Genomic DNA, 12880 nt, shown 5'->3' with positions numbered 1-12880 from the left:
GTTCAACAAACAAACATAAATTTTAAAACAAATCAACAGTAAAAAAAAAAAATACATTTAAAACTATAGTTATAAAGTGTTACTTTAATAAAATCTTGAATTTGTTTTTTTTTCACAACAAAATTTAACCCTCACCTTGTTTCTGAATTGTAACTGGAGCACTGTCCTCTGTGGAGAAAACTGGATCTCCTCTCCCTCCTCTGCAGTGGTACAGACCTCCTTGTGAGACACTAATAACTCTGTTTGCTTCATTTCCTCTCATGAGCTGAGCTTTAGAAGAGACTGAATCACGTCTGAACCAGTCAAACTTCCAGCCAGCAGAGCCCTCCACAGAGCAGTTCAGTGTCACACTGCCCCCTGCTGGTATGATTGAACTTTGTGCTGTCAGTGTGGCTCTGGGTTTACTTGCTGCTGAGGTTACAGGAAAAGTAGAACAGATTGTCCATTCAGGAATAGTAATAATAATATAAATAAATAAAGACTGTTCACAGATTAACTAAACTTTCAGCTATTTGCATCAAAGAGCAGTAACCCTATAAATCACATCTGAACTTTGGATTTCAAAGGATTCAGTGAGTGTAATAAAGTGTTAATGGCAATCACATTAATTACATCCTGGTGACAATATGAGCTGCAATAAATGAAAAAAAAAAAAAAGTAAATAAATTCATACATGTATAAAACCTGATGATGTTTTGGTATTTAGAAAATAACAGCCGAGTAACTGCAAAACGGCTTTAAATGTAAGACTATTTGTGACTTAATATTTTATCATTTACATTTGGGTTGGGCAATATGTATATTTTTCCAAACAACATTCATCAGTCCATTAAATAGCAATAGGCGATATATTCACCCAGGTGACTTTTTGATGGGCCGAGAAATTAATCATGCACGGACTGATTTGCGCATTTAGAACACAGAAGAAGTCTAAACACGGAGGAACTAGTTGCCAAAAAAATACACTCTGACAAGAGTGCATTTGCTTGCAGCTGGAAGAAGATGCAGTTAAAACAGCCCTATTATTTTTTTTCCCCTTGACTGCTTCTCTTAGCTTTAACCAACATTATTAGCAAACTTACTCATGGGCAGATAAATAAATCGCTCGTGTAAAAACGACCAGTGACAGCCTCAGCCTGTCGTCGATGGTTGATAAATACTCGCCCAACCTTAGTTTACATGGATGATCTTTTTTATTGTGTGCTCAGTTATTTGCCGTTTCATAACAACTCAGTTCAACTCTCAAAATACAAAGTCTCAGTGTTGTAAAAAATGTCAACAAATTTATTTTCCAAAAGTCTAGTCAAAAAACTGAAAAACAAAACAATTTCTTTCATAAATATATGAACCTGAATGATCTTTTTTCTTTGCGCCACCTACTCACTGTGAAATGTGGCTTGATAGCTTTAATAAAACAAAGGGTAAAGGGTCTTGCAACTTTCAGGTTACTGATTTTACAAAAATTTTAATAAACAACAACAAACAATGGCCAAAAACACCAAATATAAAATAGTAAGCTGCCTGGAAACAGCTGGATCATTGTTAGAGTTTTTAGAGGGTCTTAACTGTTGGTGGGAAGATAATTGTTTCCTGATGTCCTGTTTAAACAGACGTATAAATGAAAACAGGAAACAGTTTGAATTGTAGATAAACTTACATGAAACTGTCAGTCTGAAGGCATCACTCCATCCTGTTAAGAGATAGTCACTGCTACCCCGACATCTGTAGTCTCCACTGTGGGACACTGAAACTCTGCTGATCCTGTATTCACTGGATGTTGGAGGGCTGTTTGTGTTGGGTGCTGTCCATTCATATTTCCACACCTTTCCTTCACCTCCCTGAATCTCACATCTGAGAGCGATTGTCTCACCAGTGAATATCTGAGACCAGCTGTGCTGCAGTTTCACTGTGATGCTGTTACGAACTATATATATATAATAATATATAATAATAACAATAATAATATGGATAACAATAATAATAACAGACATTTTTTTTATTTCAAGTGAAATGTTCAAACTCACCGGTTTCCTGAACTGTGACTGAGTCACTTTCTGTAATGATGATATTTTTCCCTTCAGCTCTACAGGTGTAATTTCCTCCTTCAGACACAGAGATCGCTCTGCCTGATTCATTAGTTATTATGGACTTTTCGTTAGATGACGTTTGTCTGAACCACTCATATTTTAAGTCAGCAGATTCCTTCACATCACAGGTCAGTGTCACACTGCCCCCTGCTGGTATGGTTGTGCTGTTTGCTGTCAGAGTGGCCTTGTCATGTACTGTAAGTTGGACTTACAACAAATGAGAATGAAGAAAAAAGGGGAAATTTATTTTATGGCTTTTTCAGTCCTACAGGTACATCACATCTCTATGGACACTTTGGAGGGAATTGAATCTGTGCTTCCATATTAGTATTTAAAATGGTTGGTCTCAATAGAGATATCCTCCAAAGTAAATGTGATTATATTTCAGAACTCACCAGTTTGCTGAATGACGACTGGATCACTTTCTGTTTGGGATGAATTTGTGTCTCTTCTCCATCCTCTGCAGATGTACGTGCCTCCTTCAGACACAGAGATCGCTCTGCCTGATTCATGAGTTTTTATGGACTTTTCTTCAGATGACGTTTGTCTGAACCACTCATATTTTAAGTCAGCAGATTCCTTCACATCACAGGTCAGTGTCACACTGCCCCTGCTGGTATGGTTGTGCTGTCTGCTGTCAGTGTAGCCTTGTCATGGTCTGTAAGTTAGAAATACAAAAACAAATCCCCAGAACAAGAGAACTATTGTCACTGCAGGTTTAATGAGAATTTTAAAAAGGCCATAATGTTTTAGTTGTAGTTCTGCATCTGTTCACCACCACAGTCGATTGTAAATCAAATAATTAATGTGACTGAAGTGCAGACTTTCAGTTTTTTAGTCAATGAGTTTTACCAAAAAAAAATCTATAAATTGTTTAAGAATAACAGCCATTTCTATCCATTTCTGCGGGGAAAAACCTGTTCTAAGCTTGATATTTTAGCACCTGATGGCTCTTTTCAACTTCTCGTTTGTAAAAACTCTGCATACTATTTCACGTGATTCAGTTTATTTTGAAAAATCTCAACAGGATCTTGAGCTTTATTGTGAAAGGTTTATGTGGAAAATAAACAAGCGGACGACAGAACCACGCAATGGTTTAACCATCGTTGTTGCGAACGTCAACGCATAAAAACAGTCGCTTGCCCGTCCGTAGTGTGGTTATATTAAATATAAGAGAAAGAGAGAAATTCTACAGTGACCATCAAAACAATGAAAAAATATTGCCGTAAACAGTTTATTTTGCGACACCACGAAACAAACAATAGCGTAATATGCAATGATAGACGTTTTCATATCGTCATCCGATATATATCGTTATATCGAACAGCCCTATATCCTTGTGTCCCTGACCACTCGGCCACACTCACTCGCCTCAGCTCTCACTCCTGCGTCCTGCCTGTAACCCAAATCTATTCTAACTCAACCTGTTCTTTACTTCCCTCACATCAGAAAAACTCTGAGAGAGCTGGAGGCTCTCCACCCGTGGATAATCAGCCCTCACATTTATCACAGTCACCTGTTTGTCTCAGCTACTCGTATCTGTGAAATAAACTCCTGATCATTTTGTAAGCTCTTGTGTGTGTTCTGTGTCTAAGTTTTGGTTCAGCCTATGACAAAAATATAAACATGAAGTTTAATTTAGAGTGATACTGCCATGGGTTGCTGTGCAGCAGGCATGTTAGGACCCAATATGCAGGATGTGGAAGCAGAACTAAACTCAAAACAGCTTTACTGATGAAACTTCACATGAAAACAGAAAACCCAGAGAGGGCTGAGTGCAAAAAACTCAGATACTAACCAAGAAATACAGAACAAACAGGAAAACAACTATGAGGAAGATCACGACAAAGGCTGAAGTACACACATGTAGTGTAGTGGTGAATTTCTGTCCCAAGCTTTGAAAAATAGTTCTTCCACTTCTTAATGTGAGCTGTCCAGATTTATTTCTGACTCGTACATACAAACAAAGCGATGTCACGGTCAAAAACGATTTGCTGCTTCAGCGCACATTTCCATTGCCGTCCTGGCTCATTCTAACCCTGTTACCACACATGCGCTGTAATGTTTTCTTACCCAACACATTAAACACGCAGCATATATTCTCTAACAACATATTATACAAAATCAAACATGTAACATAATAACTGAAACAGTATCAAAATATTTCTCTATAGATTGGCTCTAACATGTGGTAATCAGGGGAACTAAATCGGGAGACAAGACAGAGGGAAGAAACACCTGAAAACAAGGACACAGGACAAGGGACTGTCAAAATAAGACAGGAAGCATAAACACTGAAGCAGAGACTAAGACACAAACTTGACCCAGACAAAAGCTAAACAAACATAAAGACAAGTCTGACTAAGCACAGGAGATCTAACAGAAACACAGACTAGACTCAGTGAACACAGGAGGATGGGAAACAACCGTGAATAATAAATAAAATGATAACTTTACACACAGAATATGAATGAAAACATAATCTAAGAAAAGTTTAATATTAGAAAAACTAAAACTGAAAACCTACAACAAACCAAGTGAAACAGAGAATATCAAACAGATGCTGAGAGTCCAAAACTGAAAACGCTTGGTCCCAAATCCAGGATCATGACAGATACAGATCGATACTGTTCAGATTTTATAAACAGGAAGAAAAGAAAAAAAGCAAAATCTTACCTTCAGCATCACCATAGCAGAGTGTACAGAGCCCTAAAATCAAGATTGAAACATCATCAAACTCATTAAAAAGGTGAATTTTCAGTTCATGTTGATCCTCAAATCATTTTCTGAGCTCATAAACTATAAACTTTAAATGTAAACAGCAGTTTATCCCACACAATGTTAAAATGAGCCAAGTCAGCACCAATCACATTCTTAGACAAACCTTTTCACCTCCTCATGATATTTAAATAGTTTCTTTAATCAATAACATGCAAACAGAGAAAGTCAGTGATGTACTTACAGAATAACTCCAGCATACAGAGCAAAGAGCGCCTCATCCTCACATCCAGCTCTGCTGCTTTAACTGTTTTACTTTGTACTAAAAATTAAGCAGAAGAAAGAGATGTTGTTATTTATATAGATAAGAGTGTAACTTCTTCTTCTGACTCTTTGTGCTTCCTTCCTTTTCACACTAAGCTCAAACAGCAGTTGTAGCTTCGACTGCAGCAGTTCCTGTATATTCAGAACACATTAGCTTGTTTCTTGTGTTGTTCCATTTCTGTTTTGTATTCAAACCTGTTCTGTTACTAAACCTGAAGTTGTTCTGACTTGAAGGAACTGAACCACAACCCTTCTGATTATTAGAAGATTCTAGCTGCTCTGCCTCCTCAGCTACAGACATCCTAATGGCTCCAGCACTGTTACATTCATTAAAGTTTATTTATTTTTAAAGTTGACGTTTAACTTTGGTTTTAGATCCTGTAGCAACAGTAACTTGAGTGAATGATGCATACTGAGCAATTATACAAAGCACAGCAACAACCATGCATTGCTTTATTGTGTTAAACAGTTTTCTTAGACTGAATTTCCTGTTCCCCGTTTACACATAAAGAGGTGTGCTAGCTGCCACATACTCACTAGAGCTAATGTGTGAGCAGACAATGAATTCACTTTGGCCATGTCACACTAAGGCTACGTCCACACTGCAGGGAAAGCGCATCAAATCCGACTTTTTGACCCTATGCGACCCATATCCGATCATGGTATGACAGTGTGAACGGCACAAATCCGATATTTTCAAATCCGATCTGGGTCACTTTCGTATGTGGTACTGAATCCGATACATATCTGATGTTTTAGAAAGCGACTGCTGTGTGAACGGTCAAGTCGCATTAAATCCGTCTTTACGTCACTGACACAAGACAGACGCCAATTATCAGCGCCGGAGAAGCGCCCGATAGGACATCGCGAACGATTTCTTGCCATCCGGTGAAACTGTTAGGAAGACCACGTTGGAGAAATGTGAACATTTTATTTTTACTGTATTTTCTGCAGATTCTGACAGAAATCTGCAACTATCCTTTGAAGCACCGCTCCTCTAAAACAGCAAAAGGATCATTATTAGGTTATTTGCATTATTATGTAAATAACAAAATAACTTAAAGCAAAATTTGGAAACATAAAGTCCTAAGTCTTTATATTAAGGGCAATCAGTCAAACAATATTGTTTGCTCTGGGTCTAAACAGAACCGAGTTGTGTGTGACATCTTCTTTTTGCGCATGCGCGCCGCTTTGAGCGTTCACACTAGAGAGCGTTTGATGTCGCATTTATGTGTAGTGTGAACAAGCAGACAAAAAAATCGGATTTGATCAAAAAATCGGAATTGAGCATTAAGACCTGCAGTGTGGACGTAGCCTAAGGCTACGTCCACAGTAGCCCGGATAAATTTGAAAACGGCGTATACGTCTGAAAACGCTCCGCATCCACGCTATTGTTTTCAGTCGTTTTCACAGAATTGTTCATCCACATGGAATCGGCTGAAAACCCTTACGTTCCAGTACTGCGCATGCGTGAAAAGCAAGACATTTCGACCCGCCTCATTTCTGTCAGCCGCTTATTTACTTTCCGGCTCTTTGAAACGTCGTGGCAAAATATTGAGGAAAAGCACAGAGTTTTTTAAATGGACTAACAATGAGGTGGAGTTGTTGCTGCGAGTAACACAAAAGTACAAAGTTGCAAAAGCGAGTGAGAATAAAAGAATTTAAACAAAAACTATCACACTGCGCCGCGAAAACGACATTTTCAAATGTATCCGCTTTGGAGAGCGTTTTCAAAAAGCTCCGTTTTCCTTGACCGTCTCATTGTGGATGGAACACCAAAACGGAGGGAAAAAGATGCATTTTCAAACCAAAACGTATTAGTGTGGACATGGCCTGATACGTTTTCGTTTAAAAACCATCTTTTTCTCTCACTTTTGGCCTTCCGTCCACACTGAGACGGTCAAGGAAAACGAGCTTTTTGAAAACGCTCCCCAAAGCGGATACATTTGAAAACGCCGTTCGCGGCGCTGTGTGGACTGCGTAAACTGAGACTTTTTAAAACGATGACGCGTTTTAGTCATATGATGCAGTCATGTGACCGATTAAACTAAGCTAGCGGAGGGCATTATACAGCAGTTGTTTTGTTTGCTCTCAGTTTTGACAGCCCTATTAAATATTAATATCAGTTTGTACATGCTCCAGATAGCTTTTCTTCAAATTCTTTAATTCTCACCGCTTTTGCAACTTTGTACTTTTGTGTTATTCGCAGCAACAACTCCACCTCATTGTCAGTCCATTTAAAAAACAAGGTGCTTTTTCACATTTTGACGCCGACGTTTCAAAGAGCTAGAAAGTAAATAAACAGCAGACAGGAATAACATACGTCAAATCGTCTTATGTTTCACGCATGCGCAATACAGGAACGTAAGGTTTTCGATCGTTTCAGTGTGGATGAACAACTGTTCGGAAACGCTAAAAGCGATAGTGTGGATGCTGATCGTTTTTAGACAAAACGCCGTTTTCAAATTTATCCGGATTAGTGTAGACATAGCCTCTGATACCCAAAAGTAGTCACTTGTCTGCTTTTACACACATATAAACATGAGTGATATCCCATTCTTAAACCATAGGGTTTAATATGATGTTGGCCTCAGCTCTTCATCTGCACTTCAAGGTCAGATGAACGATGCCAATGAGGATGCCAATCTTCACATTTTGGGCAGACAAGACAGATCGTTTGAAACAGGACATCTATGTCCACTGTGAACGACCATCTTTGAACAGAGAGGATGGCTTATGACACCAAACATCTGCCACCTACAATCTAGTTTTGAGATCCCTTTCCAGATGCCTTAATGCCCAGGCCTGATGGTGGAATTGAACTCAGGACCTTCTTGCTGTGAGGCATTAGTGCTAACCACCGTGCGGCCCGTATAATGTACACATATATGACATACATATATGTTTCATATTACATATTTAGCAAGATGCTTTGAACATAATAACTGAGTGAGAAAAGAGGAAGTGGATAATCAATAACAATTCATTCCTACAAAGAGATGACAACCAGCAAAGACAAAAAACGGAGTTTTTAAAACTTTGCATCTTGCTCTCTCTGCTGCCAGCTGTCAGAGATAAAACATGTTTTCTGGAAGGCAACACACATATTTAGCTTAAATTGTTCTTCCTCATTTTAGTTCTGCAGCATAAGAAATGAATAGTTAAGTCATCATTTTGTTACTAAAGAGAGATCCACAGCTCAGTGATGACTCAGAGTGACAGATATAACACCTCTGTGAAAGCCAGCAGGCAAACATTATTTTACCATCACATTATATCGAAACAAACAGAGAATCTCTCTCAGCTCTGCCACACATGCTTCACACCACTGATGCTGACAAACATGTTATCTTCATACATGTTTTACAAATAAACTATTCTGAGTTACCACCTTGTCAGCGCCAGTAATTCCCAAAGTGTGGGCCAGGGCCCCCTGGTGGGCTATGAAGGTAACACAGGTGGGCTGAAATGCAGTTTGAAAATACAAGTATCACAAGTTTGGTGAAACAGAGCTGATTCCACTTTCAAATGTTGTGCTTCTAGGACCAGAAAAGAAAACAGAATAGAACAGGAAAGTTTTATCATCTAAAGCTTAAAATGAGACAAACTTCACACTAGTCTAGCCTTCAAAAGTTCAGTCAGAGCAAATATTCACGAAACATTTTTTTAATGAACTTCATGATGACAGAACCCAACCAAGCCCAGGAACCACATAAGCCTCTACTTAGTTGGCAGCAATGGATACTGATCAGTGGCAGATTTTCCAAATGGATGTCAACAGGTGGAACTCACAGAGCAGCAGATGACTGAATTTCTGCAGTCTCTGCCATCAGCACAGGTGGAACAGAAACGTTTATTTTTTTTTACACATTTCCCTGTTTCAAAGAGCCATGAAATCCTGGAATGTAAAGACTGACACAGTTGTAAGCCTTATGAACCCCTAAATGCTCTGATTGTGGGATGTCTTCAAAACCTTGTGATGAAATCTGCTTGGCACAACCACAGTAAGCCGTATCAGAAAGAAAATAAAGCAAACCAAAAATAATTAAATAAATATTGGGTTGTCTTTTTTTTGTTTTTTTTTTAAGTACTTAGATGAGGAAGCCAGTTTTTTGGTTGCTAGTTCACTGTGAGAAATGCCTGGAAGCAAGTCAGGTGTAGATACAGCCCTATTCTCTGGTCCACCTCGCTCGACAGAAGCTTTAAGTGCCTCCCTTGTGTAATGACACACGGTGGGTTAACTTCAAGAATACATTTAAGCTGATGCATCACTGCCCCAGAGCTAAACAGGTGAAACAGCTGCCAGCAAAAATCAGCACCAGACCAGTTTTTGCTTTTTGCCACATGCCCATAATGTGAGAATCATCTCACCTTCTGCATCAGCATCAGCTGAACCTGTTTGATGTTTTGTTATTAGACTAATGTGCTAATCACAGTTTGACCATAATGAACACCAACTTTGAACCTGAGGAGCGCATGTCACCCTAGATCAAGGTTGATCACTTTTGTAATCATATGATCAGATCTGCAGCCCTATGTTCAAGAAGCTGAGATGATCGCCACCTGGTGGTGAGTTGGATCAGGATTCTGAAGGAGGCTGGGGACCCTGACTGCATCGTGTTCTTCTTCTCCATTAGTGAGGCAGTTGCACAGAGCTGCTGCTGCAAGGTTGTTGGCGCCTGTCGTGGTGGTATTCCAGATGTTAGACTTAAGAGGTAAAGACAGCCATCAAGTTGAAGATGTCAAACTCTCAGGCTTTATTAGCTTGTGGGACCTCAGAGGAGGCTGACAGGTACAGGCAGGCCAAGCACAGTGCAACCCTGGCAGCAGCTGAAACTAAAACTCAGGTGTGGTAGGAGAGTAAAAGTTTATAGTGCATCTGGAGCACTGCTGATGTCAACTGAGGATACTGTAAGCAGTAGAAGGAATACTTCAAAGATCTGATTGAAAGCCTTCCATAGAGGATTCAGAGTCTGGGGATGAGGAGGCTCCATTAATAGGAGTGAGGTTGGTGATGTAGTGAACTTATTAACAGTACCTATTAACATTCACAGGGTAGATGTGATACTTTAAGATGTGGAACTTAAAAATACCAAAAACCTAATGCAAACGTTTTGAAACGCCTGTTTTGTGGTGACAGTTGAAGGCAGCTGTATGAAGACAGTGTGAGAAATTTATTTTCATGGTTTCACAGCACGTCAGGTTTTCCCCTGTAGTTTAGCATGTGTCATCACTGCAGTGACACCATTTTAATCTGTTGTCACACACTGTCATCCATACTTAAATGTACCAATGATAATTATTACTGTTATTCACGTACAGGGAGCACATATAAACATGTGTCTGCACACAGAGAACAAAGTGAAATTCCCACTGTGACCTTTGTCTGAATTCCCTGTTAATTCTCTGCTATGAGCTGATAACATAAAACAGCACATCTGTAACACAGAAGACTTCAGGCTGAAACCACAGGCTGCATTTCCTCTTTCTAGGTGGTCACAAACCACAAGGCCTTTCAGTGGATAAAAAAAAGCCTCTGGGAGGATAGAAAGTAACCACCAACAGTCATTTACACACATGTGGGTGTAAAAAGAGATACAAAGACTAGAGCAGCTTAAAGGGACGACAGTAAAGGCATACAGAGCAGTAGTTAATAAAAATTCTATTTATTTACAGTAAATTCCTGTATTTTAAAGCCAACTAAAAGATGAACTCTTCCCAAATAAAACAATAAAAACAAGCCAGGCAATGAAAATAAAATCACACAGAGCAAACTAGCAGTGCAAGAGTGTACTCTGCATATGGTGACAACGGCCTTAAAATAAATCACAATAATATGGTAAAGATATACTCTGTCATCTATCAGTTGTAAATCACCTGTTACTGGGTCTGGCTCCTCCTCCAGGTCTGACACTGGTTCCAAAGAAACAGCTCCACGGCCTCCTGCCACGGCGTCCTTTATGTCCTCTTTGTTCTAAGTTTAAGTTTACCTCACTGCCTTCGTTGGGAGGATGAGGTTAGAGTAACAAAAAAATACTTTTCAAAATAAAAGCATACAAGCAACATACATATGCTACAAATGTGTACTAACTAACACAGAGTGTGATACTAAAATTATTTCCACCAAGTGACAACAGCACTGAAGGCTGCTCAGAAGAAATAATTCCTCGTCTTTCACTTTTAAGGCTCATCATACTTTGTTTTTATAGACAGTTTTATTGTATGTATTTATTGCAACATGCCATGGCAAATAATAGACTCTGAAGTCAAAGTCTTCAACTTTTATCTTAAAATATTTAATATCCAGCCAAGCAGATGAAGTCATAAAAATTACTCCATCTGTTGGCAACCAACTCAAACACAACCCAGTGATTATATTTTTGTACTAAAGTACGACACAAAACATCCTTAAACAATGACTTGATGTATTTTTGATAATAAATACTTGCAATAAATAACTTAAAATATTGTAGTAACACATCAGGTAGCAAACAAGCTGAACACAGAAGGACTAAATGAGCAAATCACAAATCAACAATCAGGAAAACAGCTGCTTATGAAATTTCCACTGTGCTCTTTTGAATTCCTTGTTTCCTCTCTGCTGTGTGAAGTTTGCTGAAAACATCAAACCTGCTGAACAGAAGATTTGTGGCTCAACCCACAGGCACAGCCAGGAATCATGAGAGGTTTCAGTTTCTCTGATAAAAGGCAAAAAGCAGAATAGACAGTTTGTTACAAACGTGTAAGGACGACAGACCGCTCAGAAGAACAAAGAGGTTGTTCTCTATCGTCATGTTTCCAGTTTTGTGTGATATTACTTTTCAAACAGTCACACCACTGTAGCCTGTACTACTCTACAGGTTTAAAAATACACCATCAAAAATATACACAATTCTTGCTTTCTTCAGACTAGGGCCGCCACAAACGATTATTTTGATAGTCGACTAATCAGATCATGCATCCATTGGACGAAATGTACAGCTTATTGCACCAGCATGCATCTGCTCTTATATAACTATCATCAGCTTAAAGCTTCAAGTGTTTAAGATATGTGCTAACTAAAAATAAATACAAGATGATAGTTTATTAAACTTTAATGAAATTTGCAGATTGTCTCAGTAAAGTTTAATAATAAACCGCCATATTGTCGGAGCGCTTTTGCCAATATGTGATGTCTTGATAAACCGAGCAGATATTTGAAGATATTTGAGCTACATTCTCGCCTGAAAATATCTTAAAAGTTTATTTTGTGACCCAGAAAGAGTAATATTAAAACTAACTAGCTGCCACTATTGTTGGAAACTGAATTGGCTCGGCTGCGCTTATGAATTCTGGGATAGGTTGGGCCACGAAGGATACACCGACTCATCCTTCAAATCTGGGGATATGAAGGACGATTTGGAGGAGTCTTCGAATTTGGAGTGTAATCACATTTGTAACGTAATCGCCTACAAATGTGGCCTCCGAAGGATGCAGCCCCCTGAATTTGGACCCCTGAATTTCTTCTTCTTCGGGTTTATCAGTAGCTGACATCCTGTACATGCAGTGCTGCCATCTTCTTCCAACTTCCTTCACTCTTCTTTACCTTTAACACTAATAGTACAATCTTTTCAGTACAGAATATAAAATATAAATCATCATAAAGTGATTTATTTTTAAAAAGTGAAAGCCTGATATGGTGACAGTTGTAGATAACATGGTTAGTCTAAGTGATCGAGGTGGAGACAAGTTCTGACCTGAATGAATTTCTC

General features: G+C 38.8%; 1 protein-coding gene and 1 long non-coding RNA gene across 3 annotated transcripts in view; both read right to left on the bottom strand.

Annotated features, from left to right (window-relative positions):
- LOC120439136 (basement membrane-specific heparan sulfate proteoglycan core protein-like) overlaps nucleotides 1-12880 on the bottom strand; it is an 88779-nt gene that overhangs the window by 40880 nt on the left and 35019 nt on the right. The window lies entirely within an intron of this gene.
- Nucleotides 276-11099, bottom strand: LOC120439151. Its single transcript, XR_005612413.1, has 7 exons — nucleotides 11007-11099; nucleotides 5050-5127; nucleotides 4764-4796; nucleotides 2483-2745; nucleotides 2025-2294; nucleotides 1658-1924; nucleotides 276-408 (listed from the first exon to the last, which is right to left on the bottom strand). It is a non-coding gene; the product is annotated as an uncharacterized LOC120439151 (long non-coding RNA).

Source organism: Oreochromis aureus, linkage group 3 (assembly GCF_013358895.1).
Source record: "Oreochromis aureus strain Israel breed Guangdong linkage group 3, ZZ_aureus, whole genome shotgun sequence".
Classification (NCBI taxonomy): domain Eukaryota; kingdom Metazoa; phylum Chordata; class Actinopteri; order Cichliformes; family Cichlidae; genus Oreochromis; species Oreochromis aureus.
This window is presented reverse-complemented; position numbering and strand designations above follow the sequence as displayed.